The following is a 14,533-nucleotide window of genomic DNA, read 5'->3' as shown; positions in this document are numbered from 1 at the left end:
CACACAATATGATCGTATGCTTCTTATCGAGATACCCAGAAGTTGTTATTGCATTTCTTACATGTACATAGGAACCTCCCTCTATCACTTGTATTTGTAAATGTAAATTCTAAGAATTCCTTAGCTCCACTTAAGTATGCATTACTTACCCTAAATCATTCAATACAATTTGAGGGCATATCAAATAATGCATCTTAACCATTGGGCCACAACAACTGGAAGGAGAAGTTACTGAGATACCTTGACAAATGAATCCAACTCTTATACATCACTATATTCCTTGGCTACTTCAACAAGTTAGTTGAAATACAACGTGAGCCCAACAAAACTTCCTAGGAGAGATAAACTAAAATGGGTTTAAGAGAAATTTAAGGAAGAGTACTAAAGAGACAAATTATAATGAAACAAGCACCATTATTGCTCACCCCACAAGCAACGACGATTTAGGCATCTAATAAAATCTCTAATGGTATCTTTAACTGACTAACTAAATTAGTCACCCATCCAAGACTGGATAGATTGTAATACTTTCATGTTCCCATTTAAATGCCCACACCGAAATTCCGGCAGCATCTCCCATGTCTCTTCGAATACACTGATCTTGCATTTAACTCTCATGTCAAGGATCCATATAATGTGAGGATATTTGACATTAGAAATAAATATAAGAAACGTAACCAGAGAGAAAAGGATAGATACAACGCAAAACTAGCATGTGCATTTAAATTAGTGAACCGAAAGCATTCTAATCTATCCAACTTTGAATTGTCCAAACGTAGGACAATTTGAGAATTTTTATGCCTCCAAAAGCACACTATATCTATGCAAATACTTGTTGTGATGTAACTATCCAAGTTACCATCTTATAAGTATGAAAGAAATGGATAGCCATAAGTGGTGAGGAATGAAAACAACGGAAATTCCTGAAAATAAATACAAAATTTGGATGCTTTTGCATATCATCCATCAATAGCTTTAAGGAGATTTGCTAGCCCTGCATGCACCTCCATACCCATACTTGATGTGTGTGTAGGACGTCTGAGCCATTTATCAAGTGGGACACAATGCGTATATCATCAGTTGAAAACCCAGGCCTGTCAACTGTCAATAAGGCCATGCATGTATGAAAGAAATGGATAGCCATAAAAAGAAATGCTTGCAAATTTTTATGGATTGCCCATTGATTTTGGACATGTGTGGCCTACCTGATAGTAAACAACACAAGCTCTCAGCCAGAAAATCTTATCCGTGGATCCTACATGATACATGATCAGATGTGCGATGTAAGTGCCATGTTGGCCCTTGTGTCTGCAGGTAGAAGTGCATGCTGGTCTAGCTAAACCTCTATAGTGTCTTGAAATACCTGTGAGCTAGAAATATTCATCTAGCTTGAACACATAATTCTGGGTTCCATCCTGTAGGCTAGACATAACCGAAGCCTTCTGATATTCGCCCACCCGTTCTCTCAAAAAAGTTGGCTTTTCGATCTGCTCAAACGCAAAATAAAAAAATAAAAAAATAAAAAAATAAATAAAAATAAAAAGGAAGAAGAAGAAGAAGAAGAAGAAGAAATTGGTATGGTTGTTTAAATAACATTGTGCAAACACTTCCGATTGGTCCATGTAGGACGTGGGACCCATACATTGCGGCCCTTTCTGGAGCCATCTGTTTATGCGGACCAATCAGAGTACAGTCGGGCACCTTTTTATGATTATTATTAAACACATGATTGGGATCAGAATGAAAGATGTATGCAAAACTTATATTTGCATACGCATACACACCACCTATCATTGTATTTATAAAGCTGAAATAAAAACTTAAGTTAGGGAGCACAGGAACCTATAGTAGAACATGCTCTATATAATATAATGTAAGGACACAATGAAAAAACCAGGGTCTCCAACAAAAGAACAGGGCAAGCATAAGGAAAGTACGAAACCCATACTCTTAGAAATACACTGGCATAGAGCTATGAAGCAAAACTGACAGTAACACACGACAAACACATGACAAAAGCAACAGGTGTCCACGTTTGCAATTTCCTACAAACAGGAAAAATTACAAAATCATGTCATCATAAAAAGCCACCTAAAGAATCTATTAATAATCCCTCGACTCTATTAGCATGAATTGGTGGAACACGCAAAATTCAAATCAAAGTCAGTCAATTGCCATCGGCAACATAGGAAAGAAAATCAAGAGGAGAGATTGATCGTTTGGTCTCAACAAATGTAAGAAACAATCACATGAATTCAATTAACAAAATTTAGGAAAATCTCAATCAAATGAATAATTATATATATATATATATATATATATATATATATATATATATATATATATATATATATATATATATATATATATATAAACGAGAAGACAAAAGAAGGGAAACAAGAATTACTTGTGGAATCAAGGGGAGGAGAAGGATAGTGAGCTGAGAACTTCAAGGAGAGGAGGAAGCATCTGCTTTAACAGAAATGGGAATAAAAAAAAATCGCAACAACGAAAACTGAAGCAATGAGATTTCAAAACCCAAAACCAAACGCTCTCAGATTCTCTTTCCTTGTTCATTAGGTATAGATCTATATGTATTGGGAGAATCTGAGAGCGTTTGGTTTTGGGTTTTGAAATCTAGGGTTTTAAAATGAGTGCGTGAGTTGGAAAAGGGCAGTACCTTAAATTGGAGATGGAAGAGCGTGGAATGAGATCCGGATTTGTCTTTTTACTCTCTCAGCTCACGAGAGGAGAAAGTCCTGAAAAATACACAAGAAATCCACATATGAAAAATGGAAAAAGAAAAAGCATTTTCTCACTTGAATTTTCTAAAATTCAAACCCTAATTCTAGATCTAGTAAATCCCCACCATAACCAGTCAAAAAACCTTGCAAAGTACAGAAAATAGATCCAAAAGCAGATCTAGATACCTAATGGGTTATCAGGTTGCTGCAGGTGGAGAGATCCCAAAGCAGCCATGAGAGAGAAAGAGGAGAGAGAGAAGGAGAGAGTCGTGGAGTTACAGAGAGAGAGACAGAGAGAGAGAGAGAGAGAGAGTGTGTGTGTGTGTGTGTGTGTGTGTGTGTGTGTCAAGGGTAGGAAATAGGAGAGAGTCGCGCAGGGCCGGTAAGGGTTTTTTTTTTTTTTACATATATGGTAAGATATCCGTCAGGTAGGTCTTAAATAGGGCCGATGAAAGAGAAGCGCAAATGCCGTTTATACCTATTTTTGTTGTAGTGTTGACCTCAAGGGAACTTCCCATGTGGTCGACCTCTGCCGGCCACCCTGATTTATGTCAGACATCAACACTCTGCATTTGGTGAGTCTCCTCCAGATTATGGGATATCCCAAAATTCAGCTTTATCTAGTCATATCATCTGAAAGTGTATGAAACAATGCTTAAAACATCTAAAAACACCTAGTGAGGTCTACCTGAGCTTTGGATATGGCTGAAACTTGGCGTGACCGCTCATCCAAGTGGGACATACACAATGAATGGGCTAGATGCATGAACCACATCTCAGCGGCCCCTAAAAATGATCGTGAGAGTTTCAAGCATGTGTATCTACTCTTAACCGTTGTCTCCTATATATGTGGCCTGCCTAAGTCATAGATTGACCTGAATTTTAGGCGCGTGGCTACCAAGGAACTGTGCATCTAACTGATGGGGTGTATGTCCCACATAGATCACAGCATAGGGGTCGACTTAATGGGAATATATGTGTATTTGGTACAACACATTTAATGTACGAACCCAACTGCCCACCGCAGGGCGTTCATCGCGGATGGGGATTCGCTACGGTTGATTAGCAAGACTCGCCCATGAAGTGACGTCACCAAGTTCTGTAAGCCCTACCATGATGTATTTGTTGAATCCATACCAAGTTCATTTTAGAGCATGAGGCAAGGAATGAGACAGTTCGAAAATGACAGTCCATTTGTTATTCTGCATTACTGAACTTTATGTGCGAGTCGATCGTTTGGAAAATGATTGATCATCTATTACTTAGCCACGTACTTTTAGAAAAGTCAATGGTGTGACAACCTATTTGTTGCCGCATGACCTCGTTTCATGGCAAGAGAGTTGTGGGTGCGACTATCCATTTTTTGCTTGGAACCTGACTCCAAGAGCAAAATTTTCATAGGACGACCACATGTTCATGGCTCGACCAGGCTTCTTAGCTAGGCATTCATAGTTAAATAGCGACCCGTGCCTAGTTTTAGTCAAACCTTGTGGCAGAATCTCGAGACACGTAGCAAGATGGCTTCATTGGCTAGCCATTCAAGACTTAGATTTTCCTAGGCTCAATGATAAGATCGTAAGCATAGGGTACCTAGCTTTCATATTTTAATATAATTGATCGAGGATGGTTTGTAGTATTACGTTGGTTGATAGTGGAGTTAAATTGAATAATAATAATAATAATAATAATAATAATTGTTCATGATAGATGAAAGATAGGCAACCTTGTGCTGAAAGTAGTGTTATATTGTGTCAGAGTGTCGTGGGACCTGAGCTTTTCATTCTCTACTGAATTTATAAATGTGTAAGGTGGTTTGATGAAGACTTGTACTGGAATCATCGGCTAAGATCTGCTCTTTAATTGATTGGTCAATTATCAGACATGCTCGATCATACTTTTAACTTTGGATGAGTTTGCAAGATCTTCCTCTCGTTTAACAAGCATAGATATCTTCATGATCTTCGCATAACTTCTAGATGTTTGTGCCAGATCATGTTATGTTGTGTATCATTGTTGATTATGCTTTAGCTAATCGCGCATATTAAGAGTTATTTACTTATTGCTTCACGTATATGCAACCATTCAACTTCTTTCATGTATCACAAGAAGAATAACAACAACCAAAACAATAGGCATGACTTTTTTATAGACCATCACAGTGCATATGCCCTTTCTCATTTTGGCACGTGTCATGTAACAATTTTTCTCTCAGTCACGATGAAACGTATCTCGTAGCGACATCTTTCCTTGTGCTTCGAGATCTCCTCCTGCCGGTTGCATCGACTGTCAAAATCTCGTCTTAATCTTCTTCTGTACGGAGGTGTCACCACGTGCCAACTTACTGGCTATCAAATATGCCGTGGTTAGATCGGGTGTAAACATTGCCCCCCCTTCCCTGCCACATCTCTTTGATTCAAAGAATGTGAAAAGACGTTGAGGCACAGGAAAGGAAGCTCGTGATACTACCGGATACATTGCAGCACCACGTTGCTTCATCGATTGTCGTGCGCTGCTTTCTACGATAGAAATCATTTGTTTTAATTTTTCGTATTAAATGTTGGCATATGTCAACGGAAAAAAAACTCCTTTATAAAGAGGTGACTTTATTATTTCCCTTTGAATTAATCATTTTTCTACCTTCTCCACTCCCTTAATCAGCATTGCCACCTAAAATTTTTAATCTCTGTTGCTTGCCTAGTCGTTTTGATTCTTCTCATGATCTAGGTATTTCGTGATTGTGTTTTTTTTTTTTTTTTCTTTAATTAAAATATTCCTTTCTGCTAACTACTCGGGAGGCCGTTGGTGTCCATCCTTCATATAGCTCATTGAAACTGGTTTAAGGTTTCACTTCACTCCCGGTTCATTTTTTAGTTTCGAACTTTTCATTGTGGAACTCCGGGTTTGCCATGGTTGGGATGGACGCCCCTTCATCTTCTCATCATAGTACCCAGTCTCAAGATGGAGTCAACCAAACTAGAGATCAACTCCTCAACCTTTTTCAAATGGAACTTCTTACCCTCGTCTCTTGTGATCGTTTTGAGTCGTATCCTAATGTGAGTCACTGATTTCCAGGAGGGTTCCATGGTATTTGTCGACTTGGAGGATTTCTTGCAATCCTTGAATGAAGTGATCGCAATCGCAATTGAATTTGAAGATGTGAGGAGAGAACATGATCAAATGGACACAACTACTATCAAATCATGTGACCTTCTATGAGGAGCTAGAGGGTTGTAGGAAGATTACGAACAACTGGCAAAAACGATCGGTTGGCTGTATAGATAGATTATTGTTGTCGTCAATCAACTTCAAGAATTGTAGCAACATTTAAACACAATGAGATAAGAACTGCAAGTCCTGGAGAACGAGAACATCTCCCTGGGGAACCAAGCTGAGAAGACCTTTGTGTACTTACAGAGGGCATTACTTGTGTTAAAAAAAACTTCTTTTGGATACACCGAAAAATAAATAATAGAATAAATAAAATTATCACTAGGCTAAATCACGTATAAAATACACTGTCCTTAAAGCGTGATTCGCCCCCTTATCAAGTGCTGATGGGTTACAGGCGAATTGCTTCCAGGATAAGACAAGCCTTATCTGGATTCAGCGTACAGCTCACGATAGGTCCACTATGGAACAATTTTAACGCAGTAGATTTATTCCGGCAGACTTAGACTATGGAGATGATAACAGTATTCTAGTATGAAGCTATGGACTGTATCTGATTTAATGGGGAGATGGTGTGTTGAGATGATGAAATCGGACTGGAATGGTCCAGTTTATATAGGCCTCAGGTTTAAACCCGTTGCTGTGTGGTATTCAATGGTCCAGAACGTTTGAAAAACGTTTCTAGCCGTTGTCCATTAATCTCAGACGTTTCTGGTCATTAGATCTGTAGATCTGACCGTTAGATCATCCTGGCCCGTCCGTTTTCGAACCGTTGTGGCTTTTAAGGTAGCTATCCGTTTAAGAAACGGCTAGATGTTTTGGATTTAAGATCCGACCGTTCTCAGTCACCTATAAAACCTAGGCTCATTTTCAACATTTCAGATCCACACCGCCCTAAGGCTCTGACCAGACCCATCGCACCACGATCGCACCGGTTCGCGTAAGGTAGCGAGGGAGCAACCACTCTGCGACACAATGCGCACGTGCAAAGTGCAAAGTGTGTCACCTAGCGCCACTACAGCCACACTGCCTCACTGCCTCACTGCCCACGCTCGTGCCCGTGCCCGAGCCCGAGCACGAGCACGAGCGCGAGCGGCATGCGTGCATGCGTGCGTGTGTTCCAGTGCTTCGCACTGGAATACGCAACCCGTGTTTCATCTCCTCCAAAAAGCTCCAAGTAAGAATACCCTTCTCAACATCTCATATAAACCACAAAACTTTTCTTTGCATTTTCGATGTGGGACAAAGCACACACACCGCACTTTTTAATTTAAAAATTCAAAAAGGTATTTTGGCGGGAATATCTCAAAATTTTGAAAATTTTGAATTTTCATTTTTTTAATTATTTTTTAAACCACTGACTTTCAACAATCCCCCACTGGTTTTTAAAATAATGAAAACTCTGCCAGAATAATAACAGTTATTATGCATAAAGAAAGATATCTTGCGATTTGAATCTTTCCTTAGTGTAAGCATTTTAAAGTTATTTTGAAATTTCTGGTTGCCGCAACATTGAACCAGTTATTCCTTTATGATATAACTGAAAATACTACACACATAATAGCTTATGCGTTAGGTGTTCCTTTATAATCTCGCTTAGCACTTTTAATGGCCATGTGCTTATCCTGTTTCATGAACGATCTCGAGATAACTCTAAGTCTCATGAGAAGCGGCACCACTTCTACGTTCACATAGGTGAAATCCTTCTAGTGTTTCCATTTAAAACACTTGTCTTGTTTGACTGGATTTCATTAAGAGTTCAATACTCATCCCTCTTTATAATGGCCAGCACTATCATCCTGGATGAGGTTATCAATTTATTTAGTGCTGAAACTTTTTACTTATCAGTGAATTGTTGTTACCCATTAAACTCAATATTTAGAGATTTTCTAATTTAGGGTTGGATTTCTTTCACTGGTGAAACTTTAAGTAAAGAGTTTCAACCCCATCCCTCTAGATGTTGTCCTTACTACCTCTCTCGTTAGAGGTTTAGTAAAAGGATCAGCCAAGTTATTACTTCATTTTACATATGAGATCGCAATGATTCCATCTTGAATTAATTGTCTTACATAATCATGTCGCAAACTTATGTGCCTGGACTTCCCATTATAGGTACCACTATAAGCTCTTGCTAGAGTAGCTTCACTATCACAATGAAGTGAAACAGCTGGTATAGGCTTTGTAGAAAATGGGATTTCTAAAAGAATATCCCTTAACCACTCAACCTCTTTGCCTGTAGCAGCTAAAGCTATGAACTCAGATTCCATAGTTGAGTGCATTATGCAAGGTTGTTTCTTGAATCCCCAAGATACAACTGCACCTCTTACGGTGAATATCCACCCTGTAGTGGACTTGTTGTCCCCTGCACTCGATATCTAACTTGCATCGGTATATCCTTCCAACACTGCTGGAAATTCTGAGTAAAATAGCCCTAGTTCTTTGGTTTCTTTAAGATAACCTAGAACTCTACTAATTGTTTTCCAATGTTCAACACTTGGATTACTTGTAAACCTACTTAGTTTACTCACAGCGTATGCTATATCTGGTCTTGTGCATTGCATTGCATATATAAGACTACCTATAGCACTAGCATACTCTAGTTGTGCAACTGCTCTTCCACTGTTTTCTTTTAACTTGATACTTGGATCAAACGGGGTCTTTACCTCTTTAATTTTCAAGTGATTAATCTTATTTATTATTTTCTCAATATAATGAGACTGGCATAATGCAAAACCCCCCTATGTTTTTTAAGTTTGATACCTAATATGGTATCCACTTGTCCAAGATCTTTCATTTTGAAAACTGAAGAGAGAAACTTTTTGGTTTCAGTTACATCTTCCATTTTATTACTGATTATTAGCATATCATCTACATACAAGCATATGATTACAACATAATCATTACATATTTTTGAATATATGCATTTATCAGCAATATTATGTTCAAAACCATAACACAGAACTTTAAAATTAAATTTATCATGCCACTGTTTTGGTGCTTATTTTAATCCATACAAAGACTTAACAAGTTTACATACTTTTCTTTCATTTCCTGATAGAACAAACCCTTCTGGTTGCTCCATGTGAACCTCCTCATCGAGATCACCATTTAGGAATGCTATCTTCACGGTCATTTGATAGATATGAAGATGATGTATGGAAGCAAGAGCGAATAAGATCCTAATCGATGTTATTCGAGCTACTGGTGAATAAGTGTCAAAATAATCAATACCTTCTTTCTGTCGAAAACCCTTAGCAACTAATCTTGCTTTAAAAGTTTGAATTGTACCATCTGTGTGATATTTTTTCTTAAATACCCACTTACAACCTATTGGTTTAGAACCTGGAGGTAGATCTACCAATTCCCATGTTTAGTTAGATATTATAGAATCCATTTCATCATTAATGGCTTCTTTCCAAAAAGCGGAGTCTCTTGAAGACATAGCTTCACAAGGTTTTAGGTTCATCTTTTATAGTCAAAACCATATGAATTTTCCTAATCACCTTCTCTCTATCACCCTCAACTAGATGAAAAGAGAGTCATTGAGAGTCTATTTGGTCAGGATCAAGACTCTTTTCTACTCTTGCTCTTTGACTCCTACGAGGTTCACTAAGAGTTTTCTCTTCTATTTATGTTTCTTTTATATTTTCATTAGGAGATTAAATCTCAGTATTCTTTTCCTCCGTGAATACAGAATTCTCAAAGAACTCTACATCGCTAGACTCTATGATTACATCGGAGTCTAAGTCTAGAAGTCTATAGGCCTTACTATGTTGTGTATATCCTACGAAGATGCACTTGATAGCTCTTGGTCCTAATTTAGTTCTTTTAGGTTCTGGAGTTTTGCAATATGCAAGACACCCCCACACTCTAAGATACCCTATGTTTGGTTTTCTTCATTTCCATATTTCGTATAGAGAGGTCTTGGTTTTCTTAGATGGAATTCAGTTTAAAACATGACATGCAGCTAACAGCGCTTCTCCCCATAGGTTTAATGGCAATTGTGCTTGTATTAGCATTGAGTTGACCATTTCTACTAACGTCCTATTTTTTCTCTCTGCTACACCATTTTGTTGTGGTGTATAAGGTGTTGTGCACTGGTGTATTATGTCATTTTCTTCACAATAGTTAGAAAATTTATTAAAGAAATATTCTCCTCCTCGGTCACTACGAAGGATTTTAATATTTTTATCTAATTAATTTTCTACTTCAACTTTATAGATCTTGAATGCATTAAATGCTTCATCTTTTGATTTTAAAAGATATATATATATATGTACATATCTCGAACAATCATTTATAAATGTTATAAAGTACCTTTTACCTCCACGGGTAAGAACGCTAATTAGTTCACATATGTCAGTATGCAGTAGGTCTAATATTTGAGATGATCTCTCAACGTTAGGGAATGGTTTCTTGATTATTTTAGACCATATACATACTTCACATTTATCTTTATCACTATCATTGTATGATATTAGGCCATTCTTAGCCATGAGTTTTATGGTACTGTAGCCAATATGGGCTAGTCTACCATGCCATAGCGTTATAGACTCAATCATGTAAGCAGAAGAATTCTTTTCATTTAAAGAGAATTTGATCATCCCATTACAAGCGTATCCCTTACCCACAAAGTTCTCATTCTTAGACAAGATCAGCTTGCCTGATTCAAACACAACCCTAATCCCAGGCTTGGTTAAGAGATCCCCTGAGACAAGATTCCTTCTTATGTCTGGGACATGTAATACGTTGGTTAGGATTACCTTCTTTCCAGAGGTAAAGAGTAATTCCACGGTTCCTTTGCCTACAACTTTCGATCGTCCTTCATTTCTCATTTGAACCTCTTGACCATTGGTCTCATCTTCATAGGTTTTGAAAGCAGATCGATCATTACATACATGGACTGTGGCACCTGTATCATACCACCAACCAGGGATTTTCTCTTGAACTAGGTTCACTTCTGTGACCATGGCTACGATTTCATCGTCTATTGCATTCGCCTCTTTTTTAGATTTTTTTCGGTCCCTATAGACTAGGGCGAAATGCCCGGTCTTGCCGAAGACATAGCAAGCTCCCTTAGGTTTGCCGTTTTTCTTCTTTTGGGTTTTCTTGAATTTTCCTTGATCTTTGTTAGGTTTAAGAGAATCAGCTTTCTCATAGGTATTATTTTAGGATGTCTTTTCTACTGCGTTCACCTTGGATGAGGATGCACCATTAGCATCATCCTTTTTATCTCGGTTACGAGATTCTTCTTCAATACGAAGATGCTTCTGGTTTTGTTCTAGGGTGAACTCTTCAGATTTATGCAGTAGTTTCTTCCTATAGTCTTTCCAGCTCGGAGGCAACTTTGCGATTATAGCTCCGACTTGAAAGGATTCAGGAAGATCGATTTTTATGGCTTTTATTTTATTTACAATAAGCTGCAGTTCTTGGATTTGGGCAAGTAGCGGTAGATTGTCTACCATCGTGAAGTCGAAATACCTGGCAATTAGAAATTTTTGTGTACCTTCCTCTTCAGCCTTGTATTTGTATTCCAGTGCGCTCCAAATTTCTTTTGCTGATGTGGTCCTCGTGTACAAATCGTACAATCGATCAGAGAGATCATTGAGGATGTGGCCACGACACAGCAGTTCATCTTCTTGTCGCTTGATCCTAGCAGCGATCTGTTCTGGAGTGTCAGTGTCCTTTGCTTCGGGCAGAGGCTGGAGAGTCGGGTCCAGGATGTAGAAGATCTTCAAAGCGATCAGCAGGAATTTCAGCTTGTCCTGCCATCTAGTGAAATTTGAACCATCGAATAGGGTCCAATCGGATCAGATCCTGGTTCATCAGTTTGATTGATGCAACACTTTCGGTGTCCATAATCATGCTTTAAGATTGTTAAAAAAACTTCTTCTAGATACACCGAAAAATAAATAATAGAATAAATAAAATTATCACTAGGCTGAATCATGTATAAAATACGCTGTCCTTAAAGCGTGATTCACCCGCTTATCAACTGCTGATGGGTTACAGCCGAATTGCTTCCAGGATAAGACAAGCCTTATCTGGATCCAACGTGCAGCAATCACGATAAGTCCACTATGGAACAATTTTAACGCAGTAGATTTATTCTGGCAGACTTAGACTATGGAGATGATAACAGTATTCTAGTATGAAGCTATGGACTGTATCTGATTTGATGGGGAGATGATGTATTGAGATGATGAAATCAGACTAGAATGGTCTAGTTTATATAGGCCTTAAGTTTAGACCCGTTGCTGTGTGGTATTCAATGGTCCAAAACATTTAAAAAATGTTTCTGGCCGTTGTCCATTAATCTCAGACGTTTGGTCATTGGATCTGTCGATCTGACCGTTGGATCATCCTAGCTTATCCGTTTTCGGACCATTGTGGCTTTTAATGTAGCTATCTGTTTAAGAAACGGTTGGACGTTTCGGATTTAAGATCCAACCATTCTCAATTATCTATAAAACCCAGGATCATTTCCAACATTTCAGATCCACACCGCCCTAAGGCTCTGACCAGACCCATCACAACACGATCGCACCGAGGTCGCACCGGTTCACGTAAGGTCGCGAGGGAGCAACCACTCTACGACACGATGCGCACCTGCGAAGTGCAAAGTGCACTATCTAGCGCCACTACAGCCACACTGCCTCACTGCCCATGCCCTCGCCCTCGCCCATGCCCGTGCCCGTGCCCTAGCCCGAGCACGAGTGCGAGCACCCGCTCACGTGCGTGCGTGCGTGTGTTCCAGTGCGAACCCGTGTTTCATCTCCTCCAAAAAGCTCCAAGTAAGAATACCTTTCTCAACATCTCATATAAGCCACAAAACTTTTCTTTACATTTCCGATGTGGGACAAAGCACACACACCGCACTTTTTAATTTAAAAATTCAAAGAGGTATTTTGGTGGGAAAATCCTGAAATTTTAAAAATTTTGAATTTTCATTTTTTTAATTATTTTTTAAACCACTGATTTTCAACAAGTTGATTTTTGTTCTTGGAAGTGGAGACATCGAGAAGCTCATAAAGGATGGTGCTCGGTTTGGCTCGATATTCTTCCTTAAAGGCAACAACCTTTTGATTTTCAATATTTATTTAATCCAATGGGCTATTTTTTTCAAACTTTGATTTGGCTTTTGAGCCATAATGATTTTCTTTTGATTTCTCTTTGGTTTGGCCACTTGGCCGAGAAACTTTAATTTGGCTGGCCAGTGGGCCACCTACCAACTTCACTTACTGGCTTCGTTGTATGTGCGTGTGTGGTTGTGTGTTTTTTACAGTTTTTATAATGTGATGGATGGGCTGCTTGAAATTTTTAAACTCCTCTTGATTTTATATCTTTATTCGACCATCGACCCCATTTTGCTGATTCGACTTTTACAAGGTACTCAGTCATCTCATGACCACCTCACTACTTTAAGGATTTAATTTGGTTGTATGACAAACTTGTCTCTTTTAGGGGGTGTTTGGCACATGAAATTAGATGGGATTAAGTGTGAAGGAATTAAAAATACCACCATTTAAATCCCACGCCACGTTTGTTTTCTTCAACAATTGCTAGGTTTATATGTTATGGAAAATGAGAAGTGTGTTAAGAAGGGTTATGAAGAATTAGTCTTAAACATGGGATTTGTAGCAGAAGCTTTTTAAATTGATTTGAAATTTGAAATATAGCAGGCCATCCTCCCCTCGCACTATGCGGATTCAACTACTGAGTATGTTGATGTCAACAAGTTCTATGCGTCCCACCATGTTATATGGACTATATCGAGGCCATCCATCCATTTTTCAAAATCATTTTAAGGCATGGATCCAAAAATCAGGCAGATCAAAAGCTCACTTGGACCACACCATAGAAAGCACTGGAGGTTGAATGCCTACCATTGAAAACTTCTTCATGGCCACAAAAGCTATGGATGAAGCTAATAGTTTTGTTTTTCCTTTATCCAGGTTTATTTGATCTCATGAATAAGTTCAATGGGTAAAAATACATCACGGTAGGCCCTAGCAAGGCTTCGATTGTCGATGTCATTATCTCTACTGCTTTCTGGTGTGGTACATGTCAGCTTTGGATCTTCCTCATTTTTGGGCCCATGCCATAAAATGATCATGCAAAATGGATGGATGGTGTGGATATAACACACATCATAGTGGGGTCCACATAACTTGTTGATGTCAAGACAATAGGAAAGTCTATGATATTTTCAAAGAGTGTCATTGGTGGATGGTGGCTTTTGCTAGTTCCATAGATCAATTCAAATGTGATTTCAAATAAACCTTGGGATTTACCTTTTAAATATTTACATTCCAAACATGGCACACAATGTCCACTAAACCATAGAATTTGTAGACAAATTCCAACACTATGTTATCATTGTAAAAAAACTAATTTCAACCCACTGAATCCCATCTAATTCCACGGGCCAAACGCTCCCTTCCTTATTTTTTGTATGTTATTGGTCATGTTCACTATTAAATATTACTTCTTATATCATATACATTATTATTACAGTCATGATTTTGCCCATCTTTTGTATGATTACTGCTAAATGATACAATTGGATGATCCTTTGTCATTGGATGTCTCAAAGCTCTAACCTTAAATGGGCTCTTCAT

The 14,533-nt window shown here is 38.4% G+C and overlaps 2 long non-coding RNA genes across 2 annotated transcripts; both read right to left on the bottom strand.

The window, feature by feature from the left end:
* Nucleotides 1-1,007: 1,007 nt before the first annotated feature.
* On the bottom strand, nucleotides 1,008-1,484 carry LOC131249635 (uncharacterized). The gene is made up of 2 exons (XR_009172856.1): nucleotides 1,364-1,484; nucleotides 1,008-1,255 (listed from the first exon to the last, which is right to left on the bottom strand). It is a non-coding gene; the product is annotated as an uncharacterized LOC131249635 (long non-coding RNA).
* Nucleotides 1,485-2,407: 923 nt separating this feature from the next.
* LOC131249513 (uncharacterized) lies at nucleotides 2,408-3,025 on the bottom strand. Its single transcript, XR_009172855.1, has 3 exons — nucleotides 2,931-3,025; nucleotides 2,681-2,759; nucleotides 2,408-2,515 (listed from the first exon to the last, which is right to left on the bottom strand). It is a non-coding gene; the product is annotated as an uncharacterized LOC131249513 (long non-coding RNA).
* Nucleotides 3,026-14,533: the final 11,508 nt, after the last annotated feature.

The sequence above is a fragment of the Magnolia sinica genome, chromosome 1, assembly GCF_029962835.1.
Source record: "Magnolia sinica isolate HGM2019 chromosome 1, MsV1, whole genome shotgun sequence".
Classification (NCBI taxonomy): Eukaryota; Viridiplantae; Streptophyta; class Magnoliopsida; order Magnoliales; family Magnoliaceae; genus Magnolia; species Magnolia sinica.
The sequence above is the reverse complement of the archived record's forward strand: the minus strand, read 5'-3'. Positions and strand labels throughout refer to the sequence as shown.